Raw genomic sequence first — 19,247 nt, forward strand, 5'->3', positions numbered from 1 at the left:
TTAAAGGCACCAAACGGCCTAGAAAATCGGGCAGCACCTCCCCTAAAATTCTTACTTTTCCAGCCATTAAGGCTTCATTATATCCTCAAATCAGTCCCAACATTTCACACAAAAGTCATCTCATTTCCCAAAAGCCGTTCACTAGGCTCAAAGTAAAAGTTAACTAGGAAATGACCGGAATAAGAGTAAGCCTTAAAACATGTAAACAAGTACAATGAGACTCGATAACGAGTCATAAAGCCATGCCAACCACAACCCCAATAAGGTTTCATATGCATATATAAGCATTATAGCAAACCAGAAAATCAGGAAATGTAACTCATTTGTTCCAACAACAAAAACAGTTTTGACCTCCTAATGCGGTAATGGTACAAAATTCGTTACGCTTATCGGATTAGGGTGTAAGACCCACCATCTCGAAGCTAAAAGACAGGGCTACAACAATGTAGAAGGCCTCTCAGTCCAAATCCTAGCACAACTAGGTCAAAAATGCAGAAAACCAAGCCAGAACAGTAATTGCAGGTTCCCAAATCACACAAAACTCTAATCAGTCCAAGGCAGTCTATACAGGTCCAAATGCATTGATTCCAAAGGCATATGAAAGCTAAGACATCAAGCTACATTTCATCAGAAGACACCATCATCAAAATCCAAAGCAATTCCAGTCAAAATAGACAATTACTATCGCAGTTCGCACAATCTGTTCACCCAGAACAGCAACAGTAAAAACGACATAACTCACTCTACACTACTCCAAATGCCCTGAAATTTGGAAGGCACGTCAAACTCATCAATACCTACAACTTTCATGTTTTGAGTAAAGTCCAATTCGGCCTCTATCTATGACCTAAAATTTCGGACAGAATGTTCAACCAAGAACCCTAATTTTTCCAGAAATTCTTCCAAATTCAAAATTGATTGCAATTTCCTATCATATGCACCTACTAGAGCCAAAGCCCCTTATTACAAACCATCAAAAACAACCACACCATCAAGATCATATGAAACCAGAAAATTCCTCAAAAAATAAAAACTCAACCAAATCATTTCAAACCAAGAAATAATCCACAATTTCTAGCACAATAGCCACCATTAGGCATAAAATAAGCATCATTAGATATAGGAGGGTGTTCATATACCACTTACCAAGTAAACAAGAGAGAGGAAGATGTTGGACACCTTAAGTCTTCAAACAAACTTCACTAAACTACTTACTAGCACCCAAGGGAGGAATTTTATGGAGTGAAATCAAGGTCAAATGGTTGGATGATCACATTCAAGCAAAATGGAAGCAAGAATCTTGAAGAATTTTCCTTTCTTCTTAGCTCAAGAAAGTCGGCCACAAGAAGGTAAGAAATGGTAAGTTTTTTTCAATTTTTGTGAGATATTTACTCAAATAGTCAAAAGGTCAAAAAATGAATAGTAACTCTTAAGTTACTTCCAATCCCATGGTGACACTTGGCACCTTAGTAAATGCATTTCTATCCTTTCTTTTTCCTCTCACATCAATCAAATCACCTCCTCTATTTATCTCTTAACACCCTATAAATTTAACACAGTATCCGGAATTTAACCTAATTGACCGAATTTTTCCGAACTTTTCGCACTAGTGGGTCCCACGTCCGATATACGTTCTTAATTTCTCAAAATCTATTCGATACTAGAAAAATCATCTAAAAACTATATTTACTCGTAAAAATAATCTAGAAAATTTTCCGGATACAGAAAGTGTAGAAAACAAGCCATTGAATATAAGAAAGCCTAGAAAAATTATAAAACCTAACAAATGGAAAAGTTACGGGTTCTCACAATGGCCAATAAGGAAAGCCCTCATAGAGGTCATGAATAATGGAAATGAAGACTCAAGTATGAGTGTAAGTGTGCAAATATAAGAAAAGTGCATGTGTGCAAATGTAAGAAAAGTGAATGTGTGCCAATTGAGAAAATGAAAGTGTTTGTGTGCAAGTGGATGAAAATATGGTATAATGGTAGTAAGTGCATATAAATGCAATTTGGGTGCAATTTGTGAGGTAGAAAATAAATAAAAGAAAAAGAATGTGCAAACATGGCATGTGGATTGAGAAAAATATAAGTAGTGAAAAAATGTGGATAAAAAAAGTGAGAAAGTGATATGATAGAAATGAAAGTGTATGAACCTAGAGGAATGCATCAAGTCGGGTACGGGAATGACTCCTAACTTCACGACTTTAATTTTCCCTTTGATTAGATGGAAGGACTAGCGTGCTAAGGCTATTTTGTAGCCACACTCGCTCGTTTCCCTTACCGAAAGGGGACTCTCAATCAAATGTACCCTATAACTAGCATGAGGATGCGAAACCTAAAATGAAGGGAAAAGGATTGGAGGAGCATGCCAAATGCTAGAAAACTAAGAAAAATGTATGAAATGTAGTGAAACATGCAAGTATGTACTAACGAGAGGGATGGGCCTAATGGGTCTAGCATTGGACTAGCCCTCATCTATGAATTCCTACTAGCATTGGACTAGTGGAAAATCGAAACAATGAGCCACAACTAGCGTTGGACTAATGTGGATTCGGGAAAGGGGGCCATAACTAGCGTTGGACTAGTGTGGTGACGTCACACATTCATTGCAAATCATATAAAGGCCAATAAAGCAAATAAACACATAAATCGCATGTAGCACATAACACATAAGCATGGTATCTAGATGCAAGGCCCTAAGAAAGCAAGTAACACGTAGCACGTAAGCATGCAAATCACACAGGGCAAAAAAGCAAAGAAAGCCCTATCTATTACATTAGGGGAGCCCTACTACAATCTAAAAAGGGGAAATAAATAAATAAATAAATAATAAATACCTAACTATTACAAATTTGGCATTCAAGTGCCTTTCAAATAACCAAAATTGAATTAAAATAAATATGCCAAATTAAAAAATAAATAAAGCGAATAAATAAATAAACAAATAATTCAAAAGGCAAGCAATTGAGCATGTAAAGGCACACAAGGCACGTATAGTCAAATAAAGTAAGAAATGAGGGAAAGGGTGTACCTCCCTTGAATTGGGGCCCCAATGAAATGAAATCACTTATTTGCCCTCCAAAATACAAAGAAATGGTCAAGACACCACTTTAATTAATACATAATCATGAAAGATAAAATGAATTGTGAAATTGAATCAATTAAATCATATAAACAACCCACACTCAAGAAGCCAAAAGAAGGAAGGACTTGATTGCAAAAATTAACAAAGTTTTGGGGTCAAAATTAGAGAAAACCAAAGTTTAGGGACGTATTTGCAAATAAATTAGGGACCCAATTGAATGAAGTTGAAAGTTTCTAGGGCCACAATATAGTTAAAGAGAAATCCAGGGACTGATTCACAAATCCAATTACCAGATTCTTAAGAAACAGGCCATTGGGCCATTTTATTTATCTCTTGGGCCAAAACCTTCCTAAACCCGCCGCAAAACCCAGAGGCTATAGGTGGGCTGGCCTTCCTTTCTTAACAAGGCAAACCCAACAAAAGGAGTGGGTTTTATTCCCTTGGCCCAAGCCAAAAAATCCAAATAAATAAGTTGACAAATTCCATTAACCAAGCCCCATCAATTAATCCAAGCTACTCAATTCACAATAACCCAAAAAGATAATAAATCCATTAAAACAAATTAAGGTTTAATTATACCCCCAAATCACAGAAATAAGATGTCTTAAAAATGCACCTAAATTATGAAGAGAAGATGAACACTCAACAGGAGCGTGAATGATTCAATTACAGAAGATTCTGAACCATAGTGCAATTAGACAAAAGGTGGGGGGCTAAAATATAAAGAAAAAAATCAGAAACTATCATGCATCCTGCCCGAAGATCTCTTGCAGCTTTCTTCTGCATTCTTTCTTCTGTAACTCCCCCCCCCCAAAGGAACCACACGAAACAGATTCAGTTTGGCTCAAGCAAACAAAACCCCTTTCCTAGCATTAACTTAAATTCACACAAAAGGGGGAAAACATGAAACGGCAAAACAGAAAAAGGTGTTGCGCACAAGCCCCTCAGGATCAAAACTATCTTTTCTACTATGAAAAACAGATTTTATGTTTTGACAAAACATGGAACTTGTTGTTTTTTCATTTTCTTAACACACAAAGTGCAGATGAATCATCTATCAAATAGAATTTTTTCACTCAAGCATTTCATTGAACAGGTTAAGGATATAACAAATCTCATCGATCCTTTGCTCCATTGCGACTACAATCGGCCCCAAAAATTTATCAGGAACAAAAAATTCAGTCCAATCAGTCCATAAGCATGCGTGTGCAAAAATTGTGGACAATCACAGAGGAATCGCAACAACAGAGACACGGAAGACATGCTTTGAGAACCCCAGCATTCATATTCTGAAAAGAAATTGAAGTTTAAAGAAAAATGATAGTTTATCGTGTTTTCTTAGAGAAAATTCTCAGGTGGTGGTGGTGAAATTCGGCGGACGGCGTCTGCTCCCATTCCTCCGCCATCCACTTTCTCTGTTTTCCTCAACCTCCTGAAGCTTTCTTGCGTTTTTCTTGCCTGTAGGTTCCTTGTCCGCCGCCCCTCTGTTTTTCGTTGCTTGTTTCCTCCATTTTTCAGCCCGCCGCCTCTGGAGTCTTCTTTTCCCTTTTCCTCTCTTCTATCTCGGCCCTCCTCTTCAGCCGCCAACTTTTATCGCCTCTTTAGCTCCTCTCTTGCTCCCTCTGTTTCAGCCGGAACCCTCTGCCCAAATCTTCCGAAAGCTCTCCCTCTAATTCCCTTTCTGTTTGTCTAAATGCCCGAAACCCCCCTTTTGTTGTCGCTCCCTTTTTCCTCAATTTTTCTCCTTTTGCCGCCGTTCCCCATCTCTGTCCTTTTTCCGTCCCTTTTTACCAAGCTTCCCCAAGCTTTCAAGTTTTTTTTTATTATTCGGCCAAGCTTCTCCTCAGACGAAGCCCTCTTCCTAATTCCCAGATTTTCTAGTTTTTCCTTCGTTCCTCTGCCGACATCTTCCCCTTTCCTCCCTTCGGCCTTTCTTAGTTTTTACTCCCCTGTTTTTTCTTTTCCTTTTCAGCCAAAAGCCCTCTTCTCGATTCCTCTGTTTCTTGCCTTTCTTTGGTTTCTTGCTCCTCCCTTCAGCCGCTGCCTCTTGCTTGCATTTCTTCTGTCTTTTTCTCGGCCCCTCAATTCCTTTTTTCCTTTTCTTTTTCTTTTTCCCCGAAAATTCCTTAAAACTTACCAAGTGTCCCTCACCCCTTACCACCTTGGTGATGTGTCGTTAAAAAACAAGAAGGGACACTTGTCCCACATGCAAATTTCCACTTGTCAATTTTTCCCTTTTCTTCTTTTTTCTTTTTTTCTGAAATTTAGTATGAAAACCAAAATAAAATAAACTAGAACAAAATAAAAATAAAAATAAAAATAAAATAAAAACCCTAGAATTGAAACAAATAAAGTTAAGATTGAATTAATCAAACAAATAAAGTTAAAAAATAAAAAATTTGGTGTCTACATCATGTTGAATCCGACTCGCTCATTCTGGTTGAGTTGATGTAGGGTCTCGAGTCTGTCCTTGGAGATTACAACGGGAGTTGGATAAGCTACTCAATTATAGGCATCATTTTTGAGAGATCTCACATTGCTTTCAGGAAACGAATAAATCGGCTGATCGTTTTGCAAATATGGCTATCGATGCTGCACAGGATTGCTTCTTTGATGGAGGGATGGCATTGCCAAGCATGGTTCGTGGGGATATTAGTCTGGATCGTCTAGGGCTTCCTAGTTTTCGTAGGAAGGTATTCTACTAAACATTGTAATCTTGACGTTTTGTGGTTTTCTTATCAATAAAATGATGATTTAATAAAGAAAAACTAAACAAATTCTTAAAATTGAAGCCAAAGTGCTATTTCTAGTATATTTGGTTGCATACCTTGTCCTACGACTAAAATTCTGGACATAAATCTCATCTCATTTAAACATAATACAGTTCATTTCGGATTAGGTATGAGGTCATTTGTTAATTTCTCAAATGAATTTGACTAGATAGGCCATCGGTTAATTCAATGAAAGAAATAAGTCAAGATGGACACCTAAACTAAGGGTGTATTTTGTGAGAACTCGAGAAAAATTATATGTATGTTATGAATTTCTTTTATTTTAATTACTTTGATATTAGAAATATTATAACGAATAAATGGTTAAATTAAATGCCTAATTGAATTTATATAAAAATTGAGAATTTAGAAATATCCTAGAATGGTGTAAAAAAAAGAGAAACAATTGGAGAATTTGGAACTTAATGGAAGTAAAATAATCTTCAAGAAATTTGAGCGGTGGCCTGAGTGAGCTGCTTAGTTGGTAGCACCGACTGGAACATTGACCACATAATGAATTGTTTTCCTTTTGATCCTTAAAGTCTTCTAAGCAGAGAGCTAAGTGAATATTAGAGGAGAAAGTAAGTGCCAATGGTTAGCCAAATCCAAGCGGTGACCGAGTCGAGGAAAAAGAGAAACCAACTAGAAAAATTGGGCGGTGGCAGAGAGCAAGACAAAATCTGTAGCATCTCTCCTTACCAAGCTAGCATCGAGAGAAAACAGAGAGAGTGAGAAAAGAGAGATAAACTAAGGAAGTGAGAGCGGGAGCTTGGTTGGTTTCTTCACCAATTAACCTAGGGACAAGAGGAAATATCGCAAGGAAAGTAAGGGAGGCTGGAGCTAACACTCAAGGGAACAAAAGTTGGGAAGAGAAACTAATTACGTCTGCAATTCCTAACACTTAAGGCCAGAGGTAAGTTTTTGTGAATAATGCTTATGTACTGAGTAGAACTGAGCATATGTTAAGCTATAAGTTAAGTTCTAGCAGAGGAGAATGAGCTTGGTAGGATAAAATTCTATTTTGAGGATGAAATGAATATTTGACTGAACTGGTAGGAACCGAGGGGTATCAATAGAGATTTTAGTTTGATTTGTAGTGTAGAAATGGAAAAGATAACAAAGGAAGTTGGAGTATGAGAAATCTGTTGCATGCAGGTATGCCTCAGATTCGTAACTAGGAGCAGAAATGAGTTTTAAAACTGTTTAGCCTCCTAAATCTTGCTCATAAACGTTCGTGTTCTGTTAAGAATAATCAGTAGCTGAATAGATATCCCCTGAACATTTAATTGGAACATAAAATTGAAGAGGAATTATGCAGAAACATCCAATGATAGGCTGCTGCTACTGCTGGAAATTAATGGTTGCAGCCAAGAGAAAGAATTAGGAATCATTGCAGGTTTCTTCAAGGAATCTGGTTCCAAGCCTTTACATTGAAGTTTAACTCAGGGTATAACATGTTAGGTCTAGCAAGTTTGTTAGATTTGAATACACATGCAATGATTAAGGGGGGAAATTTTGATGAAAAGCTAATTCGTGCCTAACTTACATCATGGCCGAGTGAGGGAAGGGCTGTGATCAATCTTCTCTTTTGAGTTCAGTTAGAAACTTCACAAGTTCTGTTTAAGGCTACCTATGGCTCGATAAATAGGTTCTACCTGTCTAGTTGAGACCTGAAATTGAAAGGAAGGACCTAAGGAAAAATGACAAACGTTGGACTGATGTACTGCTAGGAACTTACTTGAAGGCTACGATAACTGGTAACAGCTATTGTATGCGAATTTGGTTGAATAACCTGCTGAAACTATGAGTCATGTATCTTAATTCATGTTGGACAGAATGTGTATTGTGTGTTTGGTGATCTAGGCAAGTAAAAGATAGAAACTCTACCAAAAACTTTGAAGTAAGGTTGCTGGAAATTTGTTTAATGGCCGAGAGAGGGGCTGAAACTCTCATGTGATATTTGGAAATCATGATAATTGGCTGCCATCTTGAGTGAGACGTTGTACAATATCTTGTCCCTGTTCTTATGTGCACTCTATTGACTTTTAACATTTGAAAGGCTAGTAAAACCTTAGTGAATTCTAGCTAAAACTAGTAAAGAAAAGCTGAGATCCAAACTATTACATTGTTGGAGCAACTAACGTTTGATGGAATGGATTGCTTGAAATAGATGCTGCTTGCCTTGATCTATGCTAGACCGAAGTACATTGAAATACTTAAAACTCTAAGCAAGTAAAAGAATGAGGTTTTGTTGAAAATTTGAAGTAATATTGCTGGAATTTTGGTTTGCTGGCTGAAATGGTAATTAGTTAAGCCTTCTATGATGTTTTTGGAAATTTAAAGGTAACCTGTTGTAGCCATATACATTAAACGGCTTCTAACCACTTAATCTTGTCTTCATAAGCATTTTAAAGACTTTAGAAGTTGAGGGGCTGGTGTAGTGAAACCAAATCTAAACTACAAACAACTTAGAATCCGGTTTTGTTTAAAAGGAACGAATGAAGTGTTCATAGCCCATAATCATTAAATATTGAATTGGGAAAGATACAATCTTGGTTTAAACATACAATACTTTAAACTTGGGATACATGTATATTTCCCTAATTTGAATTGATAAAAAAGACAAGTTTTGAAGTAAAATATAAGGCAGGTTGTTGAAATTGTTATATCTTGTTCTTTTAAAGCCAAAACATGACTTTAATAGTTTAAATCATAAGATAATAAATCATAAGTGATCATATATGAATTGTATATTCACCTTAGGATCCTAAACTTGTCTTAGGAGACAACAATATGCAAGAAAGCAATTCCGAGATCGAAGTGTAACTTTTGACTGGGGTGAGTGTTTCTGTATTTGTGTGTTTAATTGTTTATGTTTACTTAAGTGAAATTATGTGATAAATGTCTTATTATGGAATATTGCTAGTGATTCATTGTAAAGTGTATCTCAATTGTCCCATGTCTTCTAAGTCGGGAGTATATTTTATCGCACTCGACTTAGTTTGACTTTGAAGGTTGATAATTGATCAAGTGTTATTGTAAGTGTGCATGACTGTAAGCCTTGTGTGTCCTTTATCATACCGGCTGAACTGGGCCCCAAAACCCTTTGTTCAACGGACTATTCGATCCAGCAAAGGGGCTTGGTCGGATAGGACGGTAGCTTTGGGTAAGTGTATTGGTATGCTCGAGTATTACCACAAAGTAGCAGATTATTGATATTGATATGACCATCTAAGTGAGGGATGTGACGACCCCACCTCCCCCTAAGGCGTACCAAAGGGTTCGGCGGACCGCCTGCCCAGCTCTCGCCAGGACTCACTCACTATCTCAATCGAGTCATGTACACACATCCATGAACCATAAATAACATTCACAATTCAAGCTTATAATTTACATTGATAGAAATCGAGGTACAAAGTCTCAATACACCAAACTAGTTCAATACGTATACAATCCAAGTACAACATGTTCCATTCGAGGAATAGCGCGAGTACAAGTCAAAAATCAAACAACTAGTCTATGCTAGACTTTACATATCTCACACCTCGCTCGTACCCCTGAAAGGAAAACAAATGGAGTGGAATGAGCTAAAAGTCTAGTGAGGTTCCAAATAGCAAATTGACCATTATTTATAAGTACAAGTTTTCGATATAGCAAAGTAACGAGCATGAAGAGTTCATAAATGTGAGCAATAACACGTCAAGTAGCAATCTTAAAATGAGCGAGTGTAGAAGTTTTTCACAAGCAACAATAATCCAATAAGCAATAATCACTCCAAAGTATAAGGATACGGATGACTCTCAGGAGCCAAATTCCCATTTCATAACCAGAAGCTTGATCACGTAGTAGTTGACACTCCGTCAACTTTCAAGTAAGTAACCAATCCAGTAGAACACCACTTACACGACTCTCCATCCACCGTTCAAACCCCCAGCTGGGCCCAAAATTCTCAAGAAACACGGGTGGTAATACTCGAGTATACCGATTAGTCGAGGAGATATCACTCCACTCGACAATACAAGAGACCCAGGGTTCGTTATCCAATCGACTAAGCCCTTGCCGGCTCGACTAGAGTAACTCGCCACAGGGTTTCCGGAATTCCAGGAAATGCGCGCATCATAAACAAGTATATCAAGTCAATTGCAACAATAAACAAGTATATCTCGTAAGGGCAAGTGCGATAAAGTACACGCTTGCCCTAACAATTCACGTATATAACATGTAATCATATTGGTCACGTATCAAGTTCAAGTATCTAGTGCAATTCGGTATTTGAAAGCACTCACCAAAAGATATAGTGCCTTTACTGGTCACTTTCAGGTTATACTCCGGGTTCGGAGTCCAAATCTGCGATAAAACTCAGTTTGAGAACTTTGAAACATGACTAAGATTCGAAACTTAGACGTTTCGTTCAATAAAAATCAAGAAATTGGAATTCACTTGGAGAGTAGTCGTGAAACACTTGCTCGCTTTTTAAACGATAAAACTTTGTAACATTTATACTTGAAAATGCCATGCGAGTCGAAAGTATAAGGAAAACATACTCCGAGCAATCATTATTTCATTTCTCCAGGGTACAAGTTCGGCCAAGTCCTTACTTATATACCTCGGAACAAGAAGACTCAAGCACCCTAGATGGCTCAAGTAGTAATCACTCTTAATCCTTACTCAAGTTGCAAATATAGTTCTCTAGTCTCCGAGCGTAAATTTGGCCAGCATGCCCTTTGTGTTTACCTAATTTTTCAGCCATTTAGGCTTCATTATTTTTCCTCAGCCACAACCCAAAGTCACACATATCATAATTCAAGTCAAAAGCCGTTCCATAGGCTCATCATATCATAAGAATAAGAATCACAATAATAACAAGTGAAAAAATACAATCTAGCACAAGACAGATTTGACGTGTGGATGCGGAAATAACATATCTGAGGCTACGCTTATCGGATTGAGGCGCAACCTATGTCGTTTCGAAGCTAAGACACAGGACTACAATGTTCATGAAGGTCACTTAGTCCAGTTCCTAATGTAACTTAGTCAAATCCTCAAATTACTAAACCAGAAACAAATTCGTCGGCTATATAACCGCATTACCCTGTAATGGTCATATCTCAGAGTACAAAAGTCCGAATCAGGTGTTCTTCAAGGAATTTGAAAGCTAAGTCAGAATACTACAACTTTCATGTTTTAGTAAAAAGCTAAATCAGTACGAATCGTAGTCAAAAAACGTGATTAACTGGACAAACTGATCACACGGACTGCTGGGGAAAAACTTAAAACAGTAAGGGTATTTTGGATGTTTCGCAACCTACGTTGCTCCGATTGAGCTGACATTTTGTAGGAACTATAAAATATCATTCTATACAACTTTCCTTCTTTGACCTAAGGCCAATTCGGCCTCTAACATACAGTTACAAATTCGGACAGAATGTTGGGAAAAATTTCCAGATTCTGGAATTTTTTTAGTTTTTAGTGCAACTTTCCTTAATTTCTTGGTATAATCACTACCAAAACACCTTATACAACCTTAATTGCAACATACAAGTATCATACAACAAATTGGGCAGAAATTCCTCAAGCCCTAGTTCATCATATAAAAGGGGAAACTTCCAAAACATGATAATATCCATGATTCCACCACAAAATCAAGTTGCTAAGCTTAATTTAACAAGATTGAAAGTAAAATTTAGAGAGATAAGCTTTCTTACCTTGACTAGAGTTCACTAAGTGTAGCCCAAGCCTTCTCTTTCAAAAATCTCACCACAAATCACTAACTAATCACTCAAAGGTAAGTTTAATCGGTTTGTTTTGTTTGATTTCTCACTTAGTTGTTGAATTCAAGATGAAATGAAGAAGTTTTCTCTCTTGGTCTTTCTCTCTCCCTCTCACGGCTCTTCGGCAGAAAAATGAAGGTGAATGAAGCCAATTTGGAGATAAGAAGGTTGAACAATTGTCTTGGTCAATGGCCACTAAGGGTGTGACACTTGTCACAAACCTTACCAAGTAAAATTTTCTTTTTCTTTCTTGTATTTTCAGCCATTAATTTCGGTCAGGCTTAGCTGGAATTTAGGAGATATTTTGCTCAAATATTAATGAGCTTGTATGGCAAGAAAGTGGTGGCCAAGTGGTGCAGATTCATTTACACTTATCATGGAATAATTGGATGGTAGGGCTTTAATAAATGATAATTTTCAAATAAAAAGAAATTTTTAAGAAAACGTGAGGAATTTTCCAATTCCAGTAATTAAAATTAGGGTTTCAATTAAAATATGAGAGATTTAGGAAAACCGGTTAGTCACAAGTAAACTAGGGTTTTTGGCTACAATATTAGGGTTTCTAGTCTTTTTAAAACAAAATTAGGTTTTAAATCAAATCCAAAGAAATACACTTTAATATTTTCTTCACAAACAATCTCCTAATATTCGGGATGTTACAATCTCCCCTCCTTAAAAGAATTTCGTCCTCGAAATTCATACATGCACTTCGAATAACGTAGGGTATTTCCCTTATATATTCATTTCCGGCTCCCAGGTCTCACTATAGCCAAAACTTAGGGAAACAATAGAAATCACGAATCGTACCTTCTACTATCTCTGTTGGTTCAGGTACTGCCTGTTGGTTCAAGGCATGTCGCGCCCCATTTTTTGATAAATAAAAATAATGGTTTGAGAAAGATGTTTTTAATTCAATTGTGATTGGAAAATGATTTTTGTGAGTTGAAAAGACATGGGTCTCAATGGGACTTGGAAAGCGACGATTTGACCCAAAAAATAGTTTTAAAAAGGGTTTGAAAAGAAAAGTTTGGAGTCGCCACTTGGTAATGATTTAAGGTGTACCAAGTCACCTAAAAATGAGATTTAAAGCCAAGTAGTAATAAACCCTTTTTAAAACGACTCCTAGTCCACGTAAGCCAAAGAAAAAGGTTCGGGAGTCACGTTTGACAAAGGGGAAGGCAAGGATAGAATCCAAGGCACCCCTTTGACCTAGCCAAGGCTAGTTGCGCGACTTAACCTTACCTTTCCTAAACTCTCTACCCAGGGTATGTATTGCATGTTGGATTATGCCTATATGAATGCGAAAACAAAAAAATGCAATCCTAAATTCTACGATGTCTCTCGTGAGGTTGTTGGTCCCAAACCACATGAATTGTGGCGGCCAATAAAGGGAAACCTCATAGAGGTCGATTGATGCAAATGGTGACTCAAGTGCAAGTGTGCAAGGGTATGAAAAGATTCATGTATGAAATGGTGTAAAAAAAAACAAAGTGTTTGTGTGCGCATGTGAAGAGAAAGTTCACGTGTGAATTTGGATGAAAAATCAAAGTATTAGTGTGTGAGTGTGTAAAGAAAGTGCACGTGTGAATTTGGATGAAAAATCAAAGTATAAGTGTGTGCAAATGAATGAAGATAGAATAGTACATATATAAGTGAAACTTGAATTTCATTTGTGAAGTAAAGTAAATAAATGATAAAGATGTAGTGAAAAAATATGGATTGAGAAATGTAAGAGAAATGTGATTAAAAGAGTATGGAAGTGATAAAAATGAAAGTATGACCCTAGGGGAATGCAACAAGTCGGGTACGGGGATGACGCCTAATTCTTCGACTTTGATTTTCCCTCGGATTAGAAGGCGAAACTAGCGTGCTAAGGCTATCAAGTAGCCACACTCGCTCGTTTCCCTTATCGGAAGGGGATTTTCACGCAAATGAACCCTAACTAGCATGAGATGCAAATCCTAAAGTGAAGGGGAAGGGGTTTGAGGAACATACCAAATGATAAACTAAGGAAAAATGCGTGATATGTGGTGATCATGCACTTAATGAAAAAGGAAAAAAAAAACCTATTGGGTCTAGCATTGGACTAGCCCATCCTATGAATTCCGACTAGCGTTGGACTAGTGGAAACGATAAAAGAAGCCACAACTAGCGTTGGACTAGTGTGGTGACGTACATTCATCCATTCCATTCATTCATGGTTATGAAAGCAAGTAGACATGCCAAAACGCTCGTAAACACGTAGCACGTAGCACTTAGCATGCTCGACTAGATGCAAGAGCCTACTAAAGCAATTTAACATGTAACAACAAAAGCAAGCAACCAAGGGGAAGGGGAAATGGACCAGATGCTCTACGAGCCCTATCTATTACAAGCCAAGAGGTGTACACATACCCCATAAAACATAAAGGGGAAGGGGAAATGGACCAGAGGCTCTCCGAGCCCTATCTATTACAAGCCAAGAGGTGTACACATACCCCATAAAACTTTAATAAAAGTAAAAGCAAGTAAATGCATGCAAGGAGGTAAGGAAAGCGGAGTAGGCATGCATATTCACATAACACGTAGGAGCACGTAGGGTCAAATGAAGTGCCAATATAAGGGATAGAGTGTACCTCCCTTGAAGCGATGCCCTAACGTAGTGAAATTACTAACTTACCCTGCTTCGCCTTTGGACTTGAAGCTTGGGTTCGATGAAGAAGACCGTCGCTGGTGGTGGTGAGCTTCCTCCGTTCAGCTTTCGTCCCTTACTCCTCCTCTCTTCCCTTGTCAACTCGCTAACTATCACTCTCAGCCTTTTTCTTTTTTCCGTTGCTCTCCTTTCCTCCCAAGAAACCCCGTAGCCGGCTTGCTCTTCCTTTCTTCCCTGGCCACCAACCTTTAACTTTCCTCACTCTCCGCCGTCCCCCCTCTGTTTTGTTTTGCCTTTTAAACCTCTCCGTTGATCCCCCCTTCTCTGGTCTCTCTCTTTCACCCTTTCTTTTATGAACCCAGCCCTTTTCTTCTGCCCAGAACCTATGCCGCCAATTATCCCTGTCCCCTTTTCCTTGCAAACCTTTCTCTTGTTTCTTTCTTTTTGCCGTTCACTCCCTTCCCTCCTTTTTTTCTAATTTAAAGAAATAAACATATTTTGTGAACAAATTTTCCTTTTTTTTTTCTTTTTCTCTTTTTTTCATTTTTCCAATCCAACTAAAGCCTATTTTTTTTGAATTTTTTCTTCCTTTTCCTCTTTTTCTTTAATTTTCTCTTTTTTCCTTTTTTATGATTTTTCATTTTCATTTTTCTTTCAAGAAAGCATTGAATAAAAACAAAATGACTAAAACATATTTTTGATGTTTTCCTTTTCTTTTTTCTAAAAACTCTATGCTAATTTTAAACTTAAAAGCTAAAACTAAAAACTAAAACTAAAAGTAAATAAGAATAAATAGCAAATGAAATAGGTCAACTAAAAGGGCGAAAATGAATAAAACTAAAATATCATAACAACTAATAGTACAAAACACACAATAACGAACTAAAATGCAAGCAATCTAAAATGAAAATCATGAAATAGATGCTACATAAAATTGTTCAAAATTTGGTGTCTACAGTTTGCCCCTCTTTGTCTGAGTTTTGAAAAAACTTGAGACAAAGAAGTAGACACCAAATACTTACCTGTGTTATTGGGCTGCAAAAGATTCTATCGAACAAGAATTCTAACACGGGACTGACCCGAATATGAAAAATGAAACGGGACTGACCCGAACAGGAATTTAAAACGGGGCTGACCCGAACAGAAATTTAAACGGGACTGACCCGAACAGAATTTAAACGGGACTGACCCGAACAGGAATTAAACGGGACTGACCCGAACAAGAATTTAAACGGGACTGACCCGAACAGGAGTTTAAACGGGACTGGCCCGAACGGAAATTTAAACGGGACTGGCCCGAACGGAAATTTAAAAAGGGACTTCACTGGGAAGGTTTAAACAATAAATTGAGTTTTTACCTCGGGGTAGTTCAAATTTTGTACCAAGAGGGAGATTTGATCTCTGTGGCTGAACAAAAGGAAGTGCGCACTAGTGGGACTGACCCACGGCCAATGGCTGAACAAAATGAAATGTGCACTAGTGGGACTGACCCACGGCTAGCGGCGAATGCAGATGAAAGGCACACTAGTGGGACAAACCCAACGGCTAGCGGCGATGAAAATGAAAGGCTCACCAGTGGGACAAACCCAACGGCTGGTGGCAAATGTAATCAAAAGGCACACTAGTGGGACAAACCCAACGGCTAGCGGCGATGAAGATGAAAGGCTCACCAGTGGGACAAACCCAACGGCTGGTGGCAAATGCAATTAAAAGGCACACTAGTGGGACAAACCCAACGGCTAGCGGCGATGAAGATGAAAGGCTCACCAGTGGGACAAACCCAACGGCTGGTGGCAAATGTAATCAAAAGGCACACTAGTGGGACAAACCCAACGGCTAGCGGCGATGAAAATGAAAGGCTCACCAGTGGGACAAACCCAACGGCTGGTGGCAAATGCAATTAAAAGGCACACTAGTGGGACAAACCCAACGGCTAGCGGCGATGAAGATGAAAGGCTCACCAGTGGGACAAACCCAACGGCTGGTGGCAATGAAAATGAAAGGCTCACCAGTGGGACAAACCCAACGGCTGGTGGCAAATGCAATCAAAAGGCACACTAGTGGGACAAACCCAACGGCTAGCGGCGATGAAGATGAAAGGCTCACCAGTGGGACAAACCCAACGGCTGGTGGCAAATGCAAAATGAAATGCTTACTGGCGGGACAAACCCAGCTCCAATAGCAATGTAAATGAAATGCTTTGACAATCAGACAGTGGGATTAAACTTGAGCCTGTCGTGATGAAATTTGATTTGATTTTTTGATTGATGATTTTCTTTTCTTTTTGCTTTTCTTTTTGACTTTTGAGAATCTTTCCAAAAAATTAATTTGCCCCAGTATGTTGAATTTTTGCAATTTGAATCCAAAGTTGACTTTGTATCGCCATGTTGTTGCACCTTTTGATCAAATTTGCTTGCAACATTTTCGATCTGCCTTTGTTCACCGGAGGACTTTTTCCGACATCGATTTCGGTGTGAAGTGTGATTACTTTCATCTGTGCCTGCAATTTTCTGCAAATGAAAAAGAAATTGCCACCATCATTTGATCCGTTTTCCTTTGAGAATCGTGTAAACATGAGTCTTCCGATGCCATTTTCAACTTTTGCTACGACAGCCGATTGAGTTGGATTCCTCGCCCTAAGGCTTTTCCGATTTTCAAACTGACCAGGTATATGCTTTGCGATATTATGAAGTTTGTGTAGCTGGCTTGGCTGGATTTCAACTGTTCCCAAAGGATGACTGAATCCAAGTATACTTTTTGAAATAAACCACAGGGATTGTCATTTACCACAATTCAATGATAAAGAATGAGGTATGCAAGAAAATTCACATGTCATGTAAAAATGAATATGCACAAGAATGCACACCTAACCATTTGTGCTTAAATTCTACAAAAAATGCCATGAATGCAAGTAATTTGGAAAAAACGAGTTTCCTAAGAATGTATTTACAAAAGAATATTTTTTACAAAATGACACGGCTTTTGGCCAACAGATGTCATATTCAAATCTTTGGATATCTTAGCTCCGGATTTCAATGTTGTCAGAGGTATGACAAAAATGAGAAGAAAATCTAAATGGACCAAACCACCAGTTGTTCCTCTTTGTGCTTTCTCATTGCAGAAACCTACCTTGGCGCCCATTCGGGTTTTCACCAAGGTTGCCCCCCACCCTTTTTGTTGGTTTTTCTTTTTTTTCTTTTTCTTTTTTTCTTCTTCTTCTTTTTTTTTTCTCTCTTGAGGTGCCCTTGTGGGTTTTCACCTAATGAAATAATGGAAGAGCTCAACCATAGTCGACTCAGGAATGTAAGTTGAAGATTGCTGGCATCAGTAAAATGCGCTTCCCTTATAAACTTAAACGAAGGCATTATGGACATCACCTGCCAGTTGATTAGCAAAATCCCTAATAGAAATGCAGCAAGTGACGAAAGCCAGGACTTTGGGCTTTTGTAATGAGGTCAGGTGGGGTGTTTTTCAAGAAAAGTTGAGGCTTGAAAGCAGGTTTGATGAAAGGTGTGAAATAACCTGAGATTGCATCATTTTGAAATTATCTCTAATTTTGAACGAAACCGAGGAAAATTTGCCCCAGCTTGCTTGAATTTTTCTTCATTGCATTTTCTTCATTGCATTTTTCTTCAAAAAAAAAAAAACTAAATTTGCCCCAGTATAGGGTTCTTTCTTCCTTTTCACTTTTCTTTCAAAATAAGTTTGCCCCAGTGTAGGGTTCTTTCTTTTCCCATATCTCTTTCAAAGATAAATTTGCCCCAGTGTGGGGTTTTCCTTTTCTTTCTGATCACTTTTCAAAATGAGTTTGCCCCAGTGTGGGGTTTGCAATTCTCAGGGGTTGCCAAACGAAAATTATTGTTCTGATAGTTCAAAGGGGATGACTAGGGATGAAATGTTTTGATTGGAAAGGAAGATGGCCTGACTTTAGCCTCGTCTCTTGCATGATTTCCTAAAAGAAACTTTGCATAATCAAATAAAGAACATCTTACACATATCCGAGTTGATAGGTTGAGGGAATGTCTGTCCTTCCATCTCTCCTTTGAATACCCAATAAGCTTTGTCAATTTGAAGCAAATTTGCCTTCGACTTCGTTTTTCATCGCTTTAGCACTTTGTTTCCTTCTTCAGAAGATCGGTGGCGAACGTTGATCATAATACATAGCATTCAACTGCTTTTCATCAATCAGAATCAATCGTTAATGATACTGCTTTAACCAATCAACTTTCAACCTGGCTGGAAAGGGATTTTCTCAAATGAAGGGATTTATTAATGAAGGAATTTCCAAATGAAGGGATTTTTCCAGCGAAGTGATTTTCAATGAAGGGATTTTTCAATGGTTTTTCTCAATGAAAGCTTTCTCAATGAAGGATTTCTCAATGAAGGAATTTCTCAATGAGGGTTTTTCCAGCGAAGTGATTTTCAATGAAGGGATTTTTCAATGGTTTTTCTCAATGAAAGCTCTCTCAATGAAGGATTTCTCAATGAAGGAATTTCTCAATGAGGGTTTTTTAATGGAGGAATTTTCAAAAGGGTTTCATCAAATTCCAGAACAGTGATATTCAAAGAGTCAAATAACCTCACCTTTGGCCAGCTCAAAAATCAGAATCATAATCAGACAAACAAATAATCAAAATGAGCATTTCATGAAACTCCAAATCAAAGTAGAAACGAAACAAAATTCGATTGCAAAAAAAACGCTTTCATGAAACTATTTACATATGCAAGAAAAAGTTTTCGTGAACTTTAGTAAATGACAACCCTTAGATTTATCGAAATTCCCTTCGTAAGGGAAGATAGTCAGCCATCCAAATTGCGCAGAGCTCCTTCGGGATTTTCAAATTTCGTCATTTGTAGTGGATGCTTCAAAGGTGTCCTTGTGTTTGGGAAAGGGGTTTGTATTTACACTTGGTCCTTGTTCACCTTTTCCCCTTAACACTATTTCCCCTGCCTCAATCATGTCTTGAACTCTGTGCTTAAGGGCT

At 38.0% G+C, this 19,247-nt stretch overlaps 1 long non-coding RNA gene across 1 annotated transcript in view; it reads left to right on the top strand.

The window, feature by feature from the left end:
* The first annotated feature begins 6,434 nt into the window (after positions 1 to 6,434).
* The window catches only part of LOC140006419 (uncharacterized), an 84,591-nt gene continuing 71,778 nt past the window's right edge, over positions 6,435 to 19,247 (top strand). Inside the window, exon 1 of the long non-coding RNA XR_011814029.1 lies at positions 6,435 to 9,025. This is a non-coding gene — a long non-coding RNA (uncharacterized lncRNA). The remainder of the gene's footprint in view (positions 9,026 to 19,247) is intronic.

This window comes from Coffea arabica, chromosome 1c (genome assembly GCF_036785885.1).
Source record: "Coffea arabica cultivar ET-39 chromosome 1c, Coffea Arabica ET-39 HiFi, whole genome shotgun sequence".
Classification (NCBI taxonomy): domain Eukaryota; kingdom Viridiplantae; phylum Streptophyta; class Magnoliopsida; order Gentianales; family Rubiaceae; genus Coffea; species Coffea arabica.